At 36.0% G+C, this 16,326-nt stretch overlaps 1 long non-coding RNA gene across 1 annotated transcript in view; it reads right to left on the reverse strand.

Moving 5' to 3' along the window:
- Positions 1 to 7,657: 7,657 nt before the first annotated feature.
- The window catches only part of LOC148051427 (uncharacterized), a 36,160-nt gene continuing 27,491 nt past the window's right edge, over positions 7,658 to 16,326 (reverse strand). Inside the window, exons 6-10 of the long non-coding RNA XR_015699879.1 lie at positions 16,081 to 16,210; positions 15,237 to 15,359; positions 13,859 to 13,984; positions 10,352 to 10,400; positions 7,658 to 9,743 (exon numbers count right to left, since the gene is read on the reverse strand). This is a non-coding gene — a long non-coding RNA (uncharacterized LOC148051427). The remainder of the gene's footprint in view (positions 9,744 to 10,351; positions 10,401 to 13,858; positions 13,985 to 15,236; positions 15,360 to 16,080; positions 16,211 to 16,326) is intronic.

The raw sequence follows: 16,326 nt of genomic DNA on the forward strand, positions 1-16,326 counted from the left end.
TTAGACTGTTATTACAGCAAATGACCCCATGCCAGGTCAATGCAAATAAGAAAAATCTTGGCTGGTCGTAACATAGAAAACTATAAAATATGTCAAACGGATGTCTCTCAAGTGTGTTATAACAACGCATCTTCATTGCCTCCAGCAGTGCTGTATCTGACCTCAGAGCATTAGAGAAGAAAGACCATATTGAATGCTTTCATTTCCACATAAAATGCGATCATGATAGTTCAGACATGCCAGATGGCAGTAGTAGTGATAAATGGTGTTGATGCCTCAGGAGAAATGAGCTAGTAAAGTTATATTATGTTCAGTTGGGATTTTAAACATGTAATATAGTTAAAACTGTTATTCTCCCATAGAATCATACACCTCATATTTCAGTGTCATGTCATATATGGGGAAAAAAATTCTTGCCATCATGTGCTACTATGAAAAGCAGATTTTCCATGTCACAACAAAACATCCCTACACACAGTATATATAACATTTTTTGTATATATATATATATGTATATATGAAATAATGAACAACCTGTATAGGAAAATCCAACAATCTTATTTTGCCCGTATTCCTTATGTAGGTATAGCAATATATCTGGAAACAAGGAAATAATAACACAATGCTAGATTAGATAAAACTTACCTCACATTTGTAACAGGTCCTTCCTTCCTTTCTAAAACTAGTCAGGATTTCTGAGCTAAAGGCCATCAGATGTAATAGGACACATAAGGCCATCTTTAATTCTGAGCTTGATCTGGTGAATGGTTTAACTGCAACTAAAAGACATTTTAAGAAATTTTACTGATCTAGACATAATTTGTATCTTCTTCAAAGAGGCAACTCTATGGAATTTTCCCTTTCACTGTCTGAGGATTTTAGAGGGAGAACGTAGATGCTCTGTACCCTGTAAGCAGAAGTTAGTCTGTTCCCACAAAACCTAAGGACTCAGAAAGCTGGAGATAAGTTGCAGAAACATCCCATCCTCTAGTGGTATTCCTAGGACTTAGAACACTTTATTAGTATTCATTCCTTTTTACTAGATTGTCATCCACCAGTGGCATTCTCTTGATCTTCGACCATACAAAGAAGCACCAGAGAAAAGAAAGGAAGTTAAAAACTGCAGAGTTGTTAGCGGAGTTATTTTTCAGTTGTTCATTTTAGAGTAATGGTCAGAAACCCCCGTTTTCCTGAAAAACACCTCTTCCTTTTTTTCGCATCTGGAGCTATCCTTTCTTTTTTTGTGTCTGGGTCAAGAATGTGTTACAAAAGCATACGACAAATTTGTTCTTGGAGAGGAGGTGGAGTGCTTATAAGGGAGACTTTTATATCCAAGTCAATGAGGACCAACTGCACCTTACTAGAAATTAGGTTGTTGTTAATGGAAAGGAGAAACTACACCCAGCAAATACATAGTGTTAATAATACCATTCATACTTGTTATACATACTAAAGAAGAAAGAAAATAAGGGATATTACAACCTGTATTATCTATAAATCCTTGAAGAACAGAGGTGCAACAGGAACCCTGATTTGTCATACTTTTTGTGTGTATTACTCAAACTCTTTGTCCTTTGGCAACTTGGAATTTAATTTCCTTTGTCTAACTTTTCTTATTTAATTTTATTAATTAGAAGGCAGCCAAATTTAGAAGAAGAAATATTACAGAGGTATAGAAGAAATAAGACAGTGGAAAAGTCTATCACACAAAGATTAATTTGTCCAATTTCAAAATGTATATTGCAATATTTTATAGATGACAGGTGATCATGGGCAGATGGTCATTACAATTTATCACAGCAGGAAGCTGTTAAAAGGACAATATGGGCAGGTATAAAATTATATGAAGGAGAAGTTATGGAAGATAATTTTGAAACTCTAGTAACTTGTCCTTTTAAAGTTTCAATCATCCAAAGAACATAATCCAAAATCTAATTATAATTTTAAAAGAAAGAGTTGGGAAAAAAATAGTCTGTTGAGGGGGAAATTTATGCAGGCAAATTTCCATCATTACTTCCTCCTATTCATCAAAATTTATGCTTTGCTACACAGGAATTGTGTAAAAGTTTTTTGCCTCATCTTTTTTCTTTTGAATTTATTGACTGATATTCCAAGAAACAGAGAATGGGTGTCCAATCCCAATTTATGCCTTTGAAAACCTATCTCTCTCTCCACTTTTGCAACCCTATAATTTATAAACAGCAGCCACATTTTATTTTTAAGTGGAAAAGGAATGCTCTTTGGCACTGCTCAGCCTTGAGTGAAGTTTTATAGCAGTCTTATAAATTTCTCAATAGCAGGGTTTATAATGAAATTGCCTAAAGTACTCTGACTCTAGTCTGCTAGCTGGCACACTAGACACTGCTGAATGGATCCTTGTTATAAACTAACAAAAGGAGCTTGAAATTTTTCTTCCCTATTGCTGCTAGCACTGCTTATTGCTTTTACAATTCTACAATCAAAGGTCCATAAGTTTGGATATTACAGGCTTTTCTTTAGGCTTTTCTGTGCTCCATTTGGTCACTGGGATCCATTACAAGACTAGGATCATAAGCTCTTGGAGGTAGGATTGTATTGTACTATAGGGTGCAATGTCTACCTCAGAGGAACCATTGATCAAACACGCTCTATAGATGCTGTTGTAATAGAAATACTAACAGATGATTAAAGTGAGGTATCCATTTTACCCTTTATGATATGCAGAGTGAGAAGGGTTATTAAAACCTTTCTGAGATCTTCTTCTAGGTTTTTTTTCCCCTGCCTTTCAAAACTGAAAAGATTTGTTCTCAAGTGTATGTGTGTGGGGGGATACACAGAAGCCTAGTGGAAAAGCTGCTTCTGGCAGGAGGAGTTTAATACTGAGAGGAAGGAAAATGTAGAACAAATATTCTAATCTTTCCTTTAGTTTTTTGGCAGAATTTTTAAATTATCAAGATCTGCAACTTTGAAGCTAAACCAACCATTTAGGCAGGTAATACTGGATCTCAGCCAACCAATATGTAATAAGCAAATACTCTTTTTAATAATTTGTTTATACTTTAGCATTCCCACAAAATCCATATAATCAGTACAGAGGCCCTTTCAATCCTCACTGAAATTGAAGTGAGATAAACTGACAGATGACTACTGGCCATGTTATAAAGCATTTCCTTAAGTTCAAGCATATCTTAGTCTCTATCTCTGGCTAGGAAAAGGACTAGTCTCACAGCAAAGCACAGTTCACTATTACGAAAGCTACAATCCAATCGTATTTAGCTGAGCTTTTAAATTAGCCTGCTAGAGGAGACTGTTCCGTGCTTTGTATGCAGAAATACAAAACATAACGCTTTCAATAAAAAAAAAAAAAAAAACAAAACCCTTACCTCAAGAGCATATGGTTTTAGGTTAAAAAATGTTACTAACTTACATGCACCTTAAATCAAACCTTTTTTTACACATATATTGGTGTTTGCATTTCTGCTCAGGTGCCAGCCAGTGAGTACTGCTGTGATTCACGCTAACCAGCCCTCTGACATAAAAACCACATGAGACACAAGACAGGAATTCATGTGGATCCCTGTGGAAATATCCAGCCAGGTGGGAACACTCAGCCAGGTAAGGGAAGTTGGGCTGAAGCTGAAAAGAGAAGCGGGTCCATCTGTGTTTAAAATGGATTCCAAAACACAGTCACAGCATTTTTAAATTCCTGTTACTTGAATATTTTCACTGAATCCTTCTAAAAGCATCACTTAGTTCCTGGAACCCAGAATGTCATCATGATGTTTAATTACTGACTGGGTGAAATTTATTTGAGTACAGATCTGGAGAAACTTCTCTAATACCTAGAGAACACCTTCTCTAATAAGTACCTTATTGAGAAAATAAATGAAATCTCTACATTACTCTCCACTTCACAGGGAAAAATTCAGGTTTCTGCTGAAGCCAATGGCAAACCTTTTTTCTTTCAATGAGGCAAGTACCTCGAGATTGAGATAAAATAGTGACTTTGCAAACTCTTAAGCAAGGATTAAATAGATTTAGTGTCCTTTATCATCTTTGCACAATGGATGGATTTAGCCTTTTTTTCCTCTATTTTCTGAAAACCCTGTGTTTCATGCACTAATAATGACTTATAGTAGGAGTATAAATATTTTTAAAATTTTTAATTGATGAGCAAGGTTGAAATGCATCTTTCTCATTTTTTTGCTGTTTCGTTATTGTACAGAGCAAAGGAGGCTTTTAAAAATCATTTTAATGCAGTTGTTAAACATTAATATAATAAGAATGTGTCTTTAAAAAGTGAACATTTTGTCACTCGTATCATTTACATACTCATGAAGTCTAATTATAAATATGCAATGAAACATAAAATGCCATGTGAAATAAGCAAGAGAAATTGATTTCATGTATTTTTAATATGTCTTGCCCACCACTGTTCTGGTTCCACAAAATATAAAAAGGAAACAATTTTCAACTTTATTTGTCCAATTATAATGTATTGCAAAAGCATAATTACTGTTCAGAAACATCCAATTTTGTCTACACAAAATTGAATGTTACTTATAACAATATAGACTTGTAGCCATGTAGGAGGTCTTGGCTTATTCATATGTTGTTATGAATAATAGGGTTTTTAATTGACTACCTAGGACTATGGTCATGCTATACAGGCATCGAAAATCATGGATATCTTGTCCAGAGGCAGAAGATACCTGGATGCATATTTAAGAACTTAAATAAAATTCCTGTTAAAATTCAATTCTATTGTTTTATTAATACTATCTGCTTATATTTAAAGTACTTCTGAGAACAACATCAAACATTATTATCTGAGAAAGATGATTAAGTAGTTTTTTATGTCCAGAATGTTCATGCATGACGGTCACATCCATATGTATAAGTTTAATACATTTCCTCCTGTCATTTTCATACATTATTGAACTGAACAAAATTCAATAAAACACAGACTCCGTAGTTCACTTGTCAACATCAACTATAGTTTGCACAGGCTTTTTTTGCTAATCCACCTGAATGTAGTCCTTCTTTGCATTTCTTGAGTCAACTTATTGCATATCAGTTTACCTGAACAGGCCAAAAAGTTTAAACATGAAAACACGAAATTCACAGGTGTTTGTAAATTTGCTGTCTATTGCTCACAAGACCTAATGGCCTGAATTAAATCCTGCTCCATCTGTGCATTCCCATCTGCTCAGTGCAGTGCTATCTTTCCTTTCTACCTCTCCAAACCTCATGAGAAAGCATTTTCTGGTCTTACTATCTTAAACAAGAAAGGAAAACGAGGGATCATGGTGTGCAGAACTAAGTAGGTTAATGAGTAAACTGAACAATGAAGAATCCCCCCAAAAGTCTCATGTCTGTTCTCTTAGAAGACACATGGTGGCCCCAAGCTGAATCATCTTTCTTAGTGCAGTGCTACTATCAGAAAGCCTGTGCAAATCTCAAAAGCCAGAATCAGGCTACCAGGACTGAAACTTGGAAAGCACATCAAAGACTCCAGCTGCTTAAACATGTATTTTCCAAAATCTGGTTTTGTGTCACTGAATAACTTTACTGTTTGATTAAAGATGACATCAGTAAAAAAAGCCAAGAAGGAAATTCTGAGTACCAAAAGGAGTTTTTCCATGTAGCCACACTAGAAAATGACAGTATTTACATATAATCATTTTAGAAGTTAAGAGAAGGCTGAAGACGATCCAACTGTGTGGTTCCACACAGTATTGTACATGGATCAGCCTTTCCTTTGAAGATACAATATATCTTGCAAAATTACATGGAGACGTGGAGAAACAAGAAGGGAAAATGTCCACTTACCCTTACATCCTACACCCCTATACCTTTTGAAAGAAATAAAACACAAACCATCAGCCATTATGAGCAACTGATAATTGGTTTTTTTTAATGAAATGGTGTAAAAGTGTAATAGACAGAAACATGTATTTTAATATGAAATGTAAAAAAACCACAATTTGTAGAGTTGGGCTTTTTTTTTTTTTTTTTGATAGCTTCACCAGTTAGTCAGACTGTTTTCTCCCACTGCCTTTTGTGCAGAAAAGATATGCCTGCACTGATTGCTTGGGGGTTTCATGTTTCTAGCTTAGCAAGGAGAAATGTGATTGTGAGCCCCACTGCAGGTATTTAAATGCCCGATCGAAACATTCAACAATAGAAGTAATTAAGCAGGCTCTAATTTTACTTATGCGATCCAGCATAAACAGAGGAGCTCCATTACTTAAGTGTTTACGTCATTCCTTGGAGAAATGACCTTAATTTATTGTAATTTCCAGTTGGAAGATTACCAACTTGGTTCTGAACTTAAGTAGCCCTGTGGGTGCACAGTCATTTACTGCCAGATTACATGAAGTACACTGATTACTTCCAATTATAAAAGACTTATTTTTCTTAATAAATAAGTTTACCTTTATTACTAAATAGATACTACAGTTAAACTAAACTTCTAACTATTAGAATCATCTTGCATTCTGGCATTTGTCTTTCACCAAATAGTTAACCGAAGTATCTTTACATATGGAAATACAAGTTACACAGTGTATATATAAAGGCATTATTTTGTGTATCACATGAAGTTAGCCAAAAGATAAATAGAGGTTTGGGTGACTGAGCTGAATTTTACACAGGACAACTAGATTTATGGAACTATTCTTAAGAGAAATTTTGAAAAATGTTTAACGGCAGTATGTTAACAAAAATTAGGTTTTATAACTTATGCAACCATAACAAACACAGTCCAACTGGCACTCCAAACCATCAGCCACTGTTTCCCAGTTCAAATTTTTGTTAAAATTTTCCAACTTCAGTAGAACCACCTGGTTACAGATAGCTATTGAATGAGGACAAGCTATTATATACAAGGAAAAAGCCAAAAAGAGTTTAAAATTACAGTGAAGAAGCAACAGTGGTTCAAAAATAAGAGCTCTATTTCAGACTGAAGCCAGTGGATAGTTTCACAAAATACAAAAATGAAAACAATGACAAAAATACTAATGGAGAATCTCAGCAAGGTAGGTACACGTACTAAAAAAAATAGCAAGTGTGCTCAGATCAAGGATATTTTAAGGCCACAATCACTAATCATAAGTCTTAGGAATGCCTTACGATGCTAAGTTTGAGAGCTTTAACAAGTCGGTTAATGTCATATATAATGCCTCACAAATAAACTTAATTAAAATGCAAAATGCATTTCTATTCTCTTTACGTTACCTCCTCATTCCTTTGTAAAACTTTATGGGTGATCACCATTCTTTTGCTGGAAGAAGACTGGGCTACATACATTTGAGACCTGATGAAAAACTCTTAATTTTTGACCTGCATTTCCCTGTGAGAGAACTTTCACTGTTAGGAAATAGCTTCACTTTTCACTTTGTTACACCGGACTGAGGGTTTTCAGACTACACCTGCTTGATCCATCCTACAGAGATTGTGCAGTAGACACTTTTAGGAGCACCTGATAAAACACAATATTGGTCAGGTCCCCCATGAAGAATTTGTACCAGAGCGCGCCCCAAAACAATGAATTCTGTACTGGAGAAAGTGGGGGTGTGGGTGCACGTGTGTGTGTCTGTGTGTCTGTAGAGAACAAGCCTTTTCCCAGGGAATTTTAATTGGATGCATTTCCTTCTTTCCTTTCTTTCATTTCTTTATTAAAATATGGGCTTGGCGATGTCTCATATATTTTTCATCATGAACAGGGTTAGGAAATTAGAAATCCAGAGGCAATGCCTGGAAAGGGATCTTTAACATTCAGACAGGATTCCGGCTCAAATCGGAGCATTTGTCATGCTTATTGTAGTGATATAATCTGTGCACAAAATAACAAAGTCTCATTCAGGGATGAGTGCAGTACACTCCTACTGAACTAAACATGGTTCAAAGCCAGATTAAACTTCCCTTGTGCCCTGAATGCCTATTACGTTTCTTGTCACTTCTCTGTGTTTTTATATAAAATACCTACAAGAAATTCATATTTGTCACAAATAATCACATCCTTATCCATCACTGGAGCAAACTGAACCCAATACAACCCCAGATTAAAGCAGTGTGGGTTCCTTCCTTGTGTGTACAAAAGGAAAGATTAAATGTTCCTTAGGATTGTTTCCTTCTTCCCTTGATAATGTGATTTATTTATTTTTTACCATGTTACCAGAAATGTCTGTGCTGAAACAATTATTTTTCTTTCTGAAAAAATCTGACATATGAATAACATTCTTTACTTGTTTAGTATTTCAGAAGTATTTATTACACTGTTTAATAAATTTTATGAAAATTGAACACAGTCAGATAACTTGATTATCAGCTATTAATTTGGGATCTAAAATGTGCTGAATATGTGTATGAAAACTCCAGAATCTCCAGTGCTCCCTCTCCATCTGTGAACTTCATCCTCCTTCCTCAGTACTGAAACCATGACTTTTTTCACCACTTTCAGAATATCAAATGTATATGAGACGTTACCAATAATGGGGCTCAGAGGAAAATTCTGAGTGAGGTGGAGTTGTGCTTGCCTAGGTACCATCAATTCGGATGCCTTAAAAACACTCTGAAAAGACAGCTGACAGTAAAGCCTGGAACAAAACCAGACGGAGGTTAAGAAGGATCACAGAAGCTTTAACTCACTATGAGTTCTCAGAGCACGGAGCCAGGTCATCTGGGACTAAAAGCTTAAATAAGGGACTGAAAACATCTTTCGTGTGCCTAAGCAGACGCTGAACTGGTCAAGCTCTGGAGTTTCTTTTTCTCAAGAGCTGCATGATCTTGGATTCTCCTCCAGGTGCTTCAATGAGAGCACACATGTCACTCACTGCATTTTCTGGGGATAATGGTTGACTGACTACCAGAAGCATTTTCTGAGACCATGTGTTATAGCCATTGCTTTCCTGATCCAAAGTAACAGAAGAAAAGCAGAAGCTCTAGTTCATCAAAACTGACTCATCTGACTTCCCATAGCTGAATATACCTCACTTTAACCTGTGGCACCTGATAACCAACCATTGCTTTGTTTTCAAGGAACATCAGTTAAATCTGACTACATAGATGCCAATCTGCTAAACAGCATCCTCTAAGAAAGTAAAATGATTAATAATGACTCTTTAAACTTTATGGAACAAATTATCTTTCACAAAACCAGGTGTTTACCACAGAGCATTTTTAGGTATACCCATCTGCCAAAATCCACTCTTCTGAGAAAGGTAATACAAGATTACTATCTGTGTCATGTGCTGATTCTCATTGGTCATATTTTAAACAAGAGTTCAATCAGTGCATATGTACAGAGCAGTCAGCATGGAAGTGTTATTGTGAAATTGATAGCATACCCTTTTCAGTAAAAGTACAGGCATAATAGTGAACCATTTGTATTTCAGCAGTTGGCAATTCAAATGCTCCTGTCTTCATTTCACAGCCTAAACCACCTAGTATAATTCTTCTCTGTGTTGATTTCTGGATTCAAATCAGCAATTAAAAGATCACTTTTACCCATACAGGACCCAGAGTCTGAACACAACGCTGTGGCATTGCTGATGTTCATAGTATCTGTAGTTTCTGAGGATCCTGTCTGAACTGGGGACAGAAGAGGGTATGTGACATGTGCAAGAGGATCTCAGAAGGGTTTGCACATCAGGCACATCATATCCTCAGGCATCTTAGCACACAAGGCTCAGTACGTAGGCAGCAGCATCCTTTATAGCTCAAATTTTAATGCAAGGCATCATGAGATAATCCAGTCTTACCTGAAAGCAAATGAAAAAATAAATACATTTCACTCAGTACTACCTGAATAAAAGACTGTTTGAGACAACTAGATAGCAAGCAAAGGGAAAGGCAGCCTTTCTGAAGGTTTTCTTTCCACAGAGGGGGAAAAAAAAATGGAGAGAGAAACTTTTGTGTGCACTGTGTACAGAGCTGAAAAAGAAGAGTAAGAAGCTGGAAGCTGTTTGGAAGATTTTTCTCAGACACTCTGGGGAAAACTTCAAAAAATCCTGCAGAAAAAAAGGCTTACATTTTTACTGAAAAAACACCACCCCAAAAATCCAGACCAAACCCATGAACTCCAACCTCCCCAGCACCTGAAGTTTAACCGAGCAGTAGAAATGCTGTAGGACTCCTGAAATATTGAAGAAAGTTTTTACTTAGAGGATAAGTGAAATAGGAGGCTTACTGAAAGCTTGAGAGGAAAAGTATACTCTAGGACTGAGCCCAGACAAGAAATAAATTCTTCTAAAAAAATGAACCCAGGGAAGAAATGCATAAGAATGCAGATCTGAGCTGTGGTATATCAACCAGGAAATTATATCAGCCAAACTTATAAATTTAACCATTGCCGTGAGAAACATCATACCCAGAAGCAGCCTGTGACCTCGTCATTCCTCATGTTCTTTTCAAGCCATCTGTGGATGCAAAGACATAGTCTCAATACTGATCCTAAAGCATCCTCTAACCTGTTACTATTAGCCATCTAGGTAGAGGACATTTGTATTCATAACTTGAATTCTGCCAGAAAGGATAGTCACAATCTAGCCTAAAATATTCCTTGCCCATACTGAAAGGATTTGATGAATGTTTGCAAATGCTTCAAGCACTGTTTTATTGTAAGATTAAATGCCTCTTATTTGGATGCTTACTCTTTTTGGGAGTCATATCTGCTCACACTTAACAAAATTATTCCTGTCAAGTCCAAGAGCTCCATTTTCTGCTGAACTTGTTTGATCTCATCAGCACCTCCTAAACAAGCAGCATTTCTTTGTGTTTTCACACACTCCAAAAACTCATTTTCAAAATTACTTCCTTATACATAACTATTCATTAGGATTTCTGAATCACTTACAGTAATCGACATTTTAGGAATAAAAGTATTCACCTATTAGAGAGGCATTTACTAGCACCCTATGCAGTAGTAAACAATTATAAAATTCACCATAATGTAACATCATAAAGGGTCCAGAACGCTCTCTGGCTGTCTCAGGGATTTAAAAAATCTGATGTCTCTGAAACCCACAAAAACACTCCTTCTAATCAGTGAGTCTTGGCTTTGGCCTGAAGTTAAATGAAAATGGAAATACCCCTTAACAAGAAAGAAAAACGTAACAAGAGAAAAAAAAAGCTCTTATGGATAAAACTTAACAAGAAAGAAAAACGCAACAAGAAAAAAAAAAGCTCTTATGGATAAAACATAACAAGAAAGAAAGCATAAAAATTATTTCATTTCACAAGGTTCTCATCTGTTCCTGAAACATATATATATATACAGGGTACACAGATGGGTGGAAAAAAAAATTCCATCCTTTGAAACAAAAAAGCTCAGGAACAACTATTGTTGCTGTGCTTAGAGACCATTTCTCATTTCCCATCTCTCATCTATAGAGAGAACTGGCTCCAGGTACTTACTGGAACAGTCTTTACCTCACTCCTGCTCAAACAAGAGATCAGTGGTAAGGTCATGACCCTCAGACCCTTGTCCATGCCCTGTTTAATGCTTTGAAATCTCTTAGAGATCCAGCTTAGAGCAGTGCCTACCTGCCACAAACTACTGCGTCCTTTTTTGAGTGTTGGGCTGGTGTTAGATCAGTGCTTTGGAAACTCTGCCAAGAAGTCTCTGGAGTGGAAATATTGACTAATAAGGAACTTTTATTTTTCTTGAACCTCTATTTTCATCAATATTCATTTCATCATGACAGACAGCACATCTTTACTATTGAGGAGACTTCAGGGTTGAATCATAGTTAGAAGTTTGGGATTAACAGTAATTACAGCAGAAATAATTACCTTTTAACTAGAATCTCATGAGAAACACAAAATTTGAATCTGTGCTTTACTCGTTTAAAAAACTTCAGAGTATTTGGAATCAACATTTCAATTCGGGGCCATCTCTATTTTAGCCACCAATTTGCATAAATATATATAATAAAGCTTAATAGAATTGCAATTAAAATGAGATAAAAAACTCTGTGTTGTTCTGATAATTCTAATGGCCAAGTTCTATGGATGTTATTGAAAACTGAAAATATGAACAATAACAAAAAATGTGGCTCTACAGCAGTCTGGGAACCTTTCTAAAAGCTGGTAGATGTGCACAAGATGATTGATCCTTTCTCAAAAGTGTCCTTGAGTACTGAATGTAGCAAACAGGAAAAGCAGATACATGCATTGCACGCAGTGCTGAAGTGATAAGAGCATCCTTGGATTGCAGCAAATTACAATATTGTGCTAAAACAAATCCAGGTCTAACAGGAAAGGCTACAGCTACATGCCTTTTAAAAAGTTCTGAACATTTCACTGACCTTACTGTATTTTTCCCATTAGCCTAGCAATAAGCTCTCTTACTGGATGTGTACTACTGACACACGACCTTTGGTGTAACTCTAAATTTCTTCTTCTTCATTTAAAGTTAGTATTTCCCATAAACTACACATCAGAAGTCTCCAAGGGTGGACACTTAGAGCAGAATAGGTGAATATTTGTTATAGTAATTTGTTGTCCTGATGAATTTTGATCATGTAACAAGTTAATTTCCATTTGGTGCAAGAGGCGTAAATACTCCAAATAACCTGGAAGGGTTTCAATACCAAATCCAATCTGTTACAGGAGAGCTAGAGTAGAGCAGAAATATTGCGAGGCCAGTGCCATCCAAAAGATATAGCTTTCTAGAAGGCAGCGTATCTAAAAACTGCTGAAGCTCATGGTACTAAAAGGAATGAAAAGTGCATGCAGTTTCCTGTATTTCAAATTCTACCATTTGATGAAATATTGTATAGGAATTTTTAAATGTCCTGTAGTACTATTAGCAGGATTTGCTAATTATCAGTAGACCTTCAATCTATCTCTGGACAGGGTAAACATTCTTTTCTATGAACAAGTTCACATTTAATTAATCACATGTGTTCACTTTATTTTGCTGTACAATTAATCCTGTACTTATTTTTTTTTCATATCAGCACATTTCAGTGTTAAGCTGCTATTTATAATGAGTCTGAATTATGTCTTGATTTGGTTCCTTCTGTTTATATGTGCAGTCCATATTAAGAAATAATATTATGGTCATTTCAATTTTTGTTCTAATTTCTGGCACAACTCCAAAATAACAGTTTATAAAACACTAAATGAATTACACACTTTGAACTTAGGTAAATGATACTAAGGAAATACAATTAAGTACACTAAGTGTCCATTTGCTCACATAAAAAATCCATTACATCATTCATCACTACTAGAAATGCCTCTTGCAGACAAAAATCCTGCCCTTACTTGAAGCCAGTGGTAGATTTCAGTGTGTGCAGAATTAGCAATTTCTGAGAGGCAGTTCTCTGCCTCCTGCACAAGACTGGTGCTGAAGGCCATGTTTGAAATTTCTTAGCACAGTTGTGTACGCACTTGAATTCAGTAGATAAATCCTCTAAAAAGCTAACAGAACAAGACTTAGCATTTTGCATTGACAAATTCTGTGTGAGTTTTTCCAATTCACCTTCTACAAATACTTCCACTCTAATTCAGAAGTTGGTCTGATAGTATATTACCAAAGTTTCTGTATATTTTTCTTTCTTTTTTTTTTTTTTTTTTTTAAGACAGTATGGCAAGCCTGTTAAAAGGGATGAACAGGAATTCTGTGGCATGGTCAGGTGGAAAAGAGAGACAAGAGGCTCAAGTATACTGAACCAGATCTCAGAATGTATAGTGCCTATGTTTTGCGCTATGTTTGTAACAATATGCAAAAATACTTACTGAGTGTTTTCCTGGCTCAAGAGAAGTCAATGAAAGTTTTGCCCTCAAATATGCTGGGATCAGAACCCTTATTCATTGCATTATGCCTGCACAAAGCAGGCACTTAAAATAACATCACCAAACTTCATACCAGAATCTGATGACTTCATGAACACTAGACGGTTGTGATCCATGTTTCTGCTCTGGCTTCTGCAGCTTCAGTTTCAACCACATTGACTTTCAGTGTGTGAAGATCCTTTGGTTGCTGTTGTTTATTCTGTATGTGACAAACATCAACGTTCTTAAAGCTTCATCTAAAATCTGAATTCAATAGCCTTTACAGTTCCTTAATTTTCTCAGAAGTATAATTATTAATATTAGACATAAATTTATAGGGAGCTCCCATCTAAGAACTATCATTTATATTTACTTGAATTTATTTTCTTGCTCACACCAAATACAAGATAACCACCAGTTATTCTTAATGCCACATTTACAAAACCTCTTTTGCACACTGCCAGTGAAGCCTGTGGTTAAGTCAGCCTGTTGTACACCAGTGATCAGTTCCTTCTGTCATTCTGAAACACTATTTCAATGCTGAAAGCAGATAATTTGAATTTATAAATGGTAAAATCTCTGAGGTTTGAATAGGCTTAGATCTGCTCTTCCCAGATGTCTTCTTTACTGGCTTAGAAAGTGAGTTTTTGTGATTCTGAATCATAAATCACAGTCTTGTTCAAAGTAGACCTACTATTTTGGGGGAGTACAATAACACTCTGACTGACATGGTAATAGATGGTTTTACATGTTGGCTCCATTGACCACTATTTAAGATAAGGCAACTCACACTGAGATTTTCTTTTTGTTCTCAGCAGATTATAAATAAAGCCAGAATGAATGTGAATGCTAAATGGAAACCACTTGTACCATTTAGGTTTGAAATGCAGAAGCAGACACATGGAATTTACATTTTAGCAAACCTTCGTTAGAATGTTTTTTATCAGCATTGAAGGTATTCTGAAAAGCAAGAAATCTGATAGTGAATGCCTGACATTAATATAATCAAATGTTATTTAATTATTTTTTAATACATTAAAAAACCCCAACAGAAAACTGTATGCTTAATCTTACTGCAATTTAGATCTTGAATTCCTGTCCTGATGTGATATAAAACTTGGACAGAGGAGTGGGCAGATACATTCAAAAGCACAGGTAAAAGGAAATTTCTTTGCCTTGCCTGAGTAATCTGTGGTGGCTGCTATAATGCAATGGACAGGCAATTATGCAGTTCTTGTCATGACCAGAGAGGAGGAAGACCTTTGAAGCTTATTAAGATGGTTCATTCCTCTGCATGCTGATGCACCAAGAAGGGAACACGTTAGGTGCAGATTTACTATGGAAGATGAAGGCAAAGACAGCAGCAGCCTCCTGGTGAGTTCTGCCTATTATGGAGCATTCCTGCACTTGTGTGGTGTGATTTCAATGCCTCAGCCCTCCCGCTCCTGTCTGCCCCTGCTCCCAGTTCTCACCTTTTATACTTGGTACATAACCTTCGAAAATTTCTGGTCTTCCTTTCCTTGGCCAGGATCTTCCCAGCTGCAAGCAAGACAAGCAGTATTTTCCTCCACTTAGACCAAACTATACTTTGATATCTAAAGAAAATTAGAATAGATAATCTTTAATAAATATGGAAGAAAACTCTGCCTTTGTACTGCATGGCTGTCAAGCCACTCACAGACAATAGGAAAGGTGTACCGGTCACAGATACATATGTCTAAGGTTTATCTGAAAATGATGACTCTGGCCAACATGTTACCAGGTTTTCAGAAGAGATATCAATATTTCTGTAAGTAATTAATTATTAAAATTTGTTTTAGATTAGATGGGAGGTTTATTCTTACCTGATATGAAAGTCCTCAGGTTTATACATTACAGGGACAAGGAGGGTAAGAGACATATATTATTTCTTTATTGGTTTTTTAATTCCCTGCTAGATTTGCCAAAGGGTTTCACTGTCGCTAACACTGACACTAATTTCACTAAATATTCTTCCAGTGCAAAGCTACATGATAAGCAACCTATTTGCAATAACTCACAGATCTCTATTACAGCTGAAATTATAGCAACACCAGACAAAGACATTGCAAGAAGTCCCAAATCTGATATTTTAACTCCTAATACAAAAGATGTATCACCAACACTTTGAGCCTACCATGGCATAAATTTTTGATCGCTTGAAAATAATTTTGACTATTAGTCTTATTCCACTCTAGATGATGGAACAAGCAATTCAAATTCTCTGTTGAATTGTTCCAAGTTGTTTGGTCTTCAGCCAGAAATGACAGCAGCCCTTGAATTTGCACATCCCTTTACCTGTTTTAGACAGTTTTAGAAACCTTCAAGTCATCTTTCTTCTGAGCATCCAAGCAGCCATAATAGGACAGAGGATATCATCACTACACCAGTGAGCAGCTGAAGCTATTACACAGTGCCTTGTGTTTGCCTGTTGAAACAGAACATAGTTAATGTGACATAACTTTTTGTAATACAGCCATGCTATACATCAGTTGAGTTTGAATCAGCTGAGTAAGGTGGAAAATGAGTACCTTGGGGCTCAGA

This window comes from Nipponia nippon, unplaced genomic scaffold (genome assembly GCF_047370975.1).
Source record: "Nipponia nippon isolate SJK-2023a ecotype South Korea unplaced genomic scaffold, ASM4737097v1 scaffold_6, whole genome shotgun sequence".
NCBI classification, from domain to species: Eukaryota; Metazoa; Chordata; class Aves; order Pelecaniformes; family Threskiornithidae; genus Nipponia; species Nipponia nippon.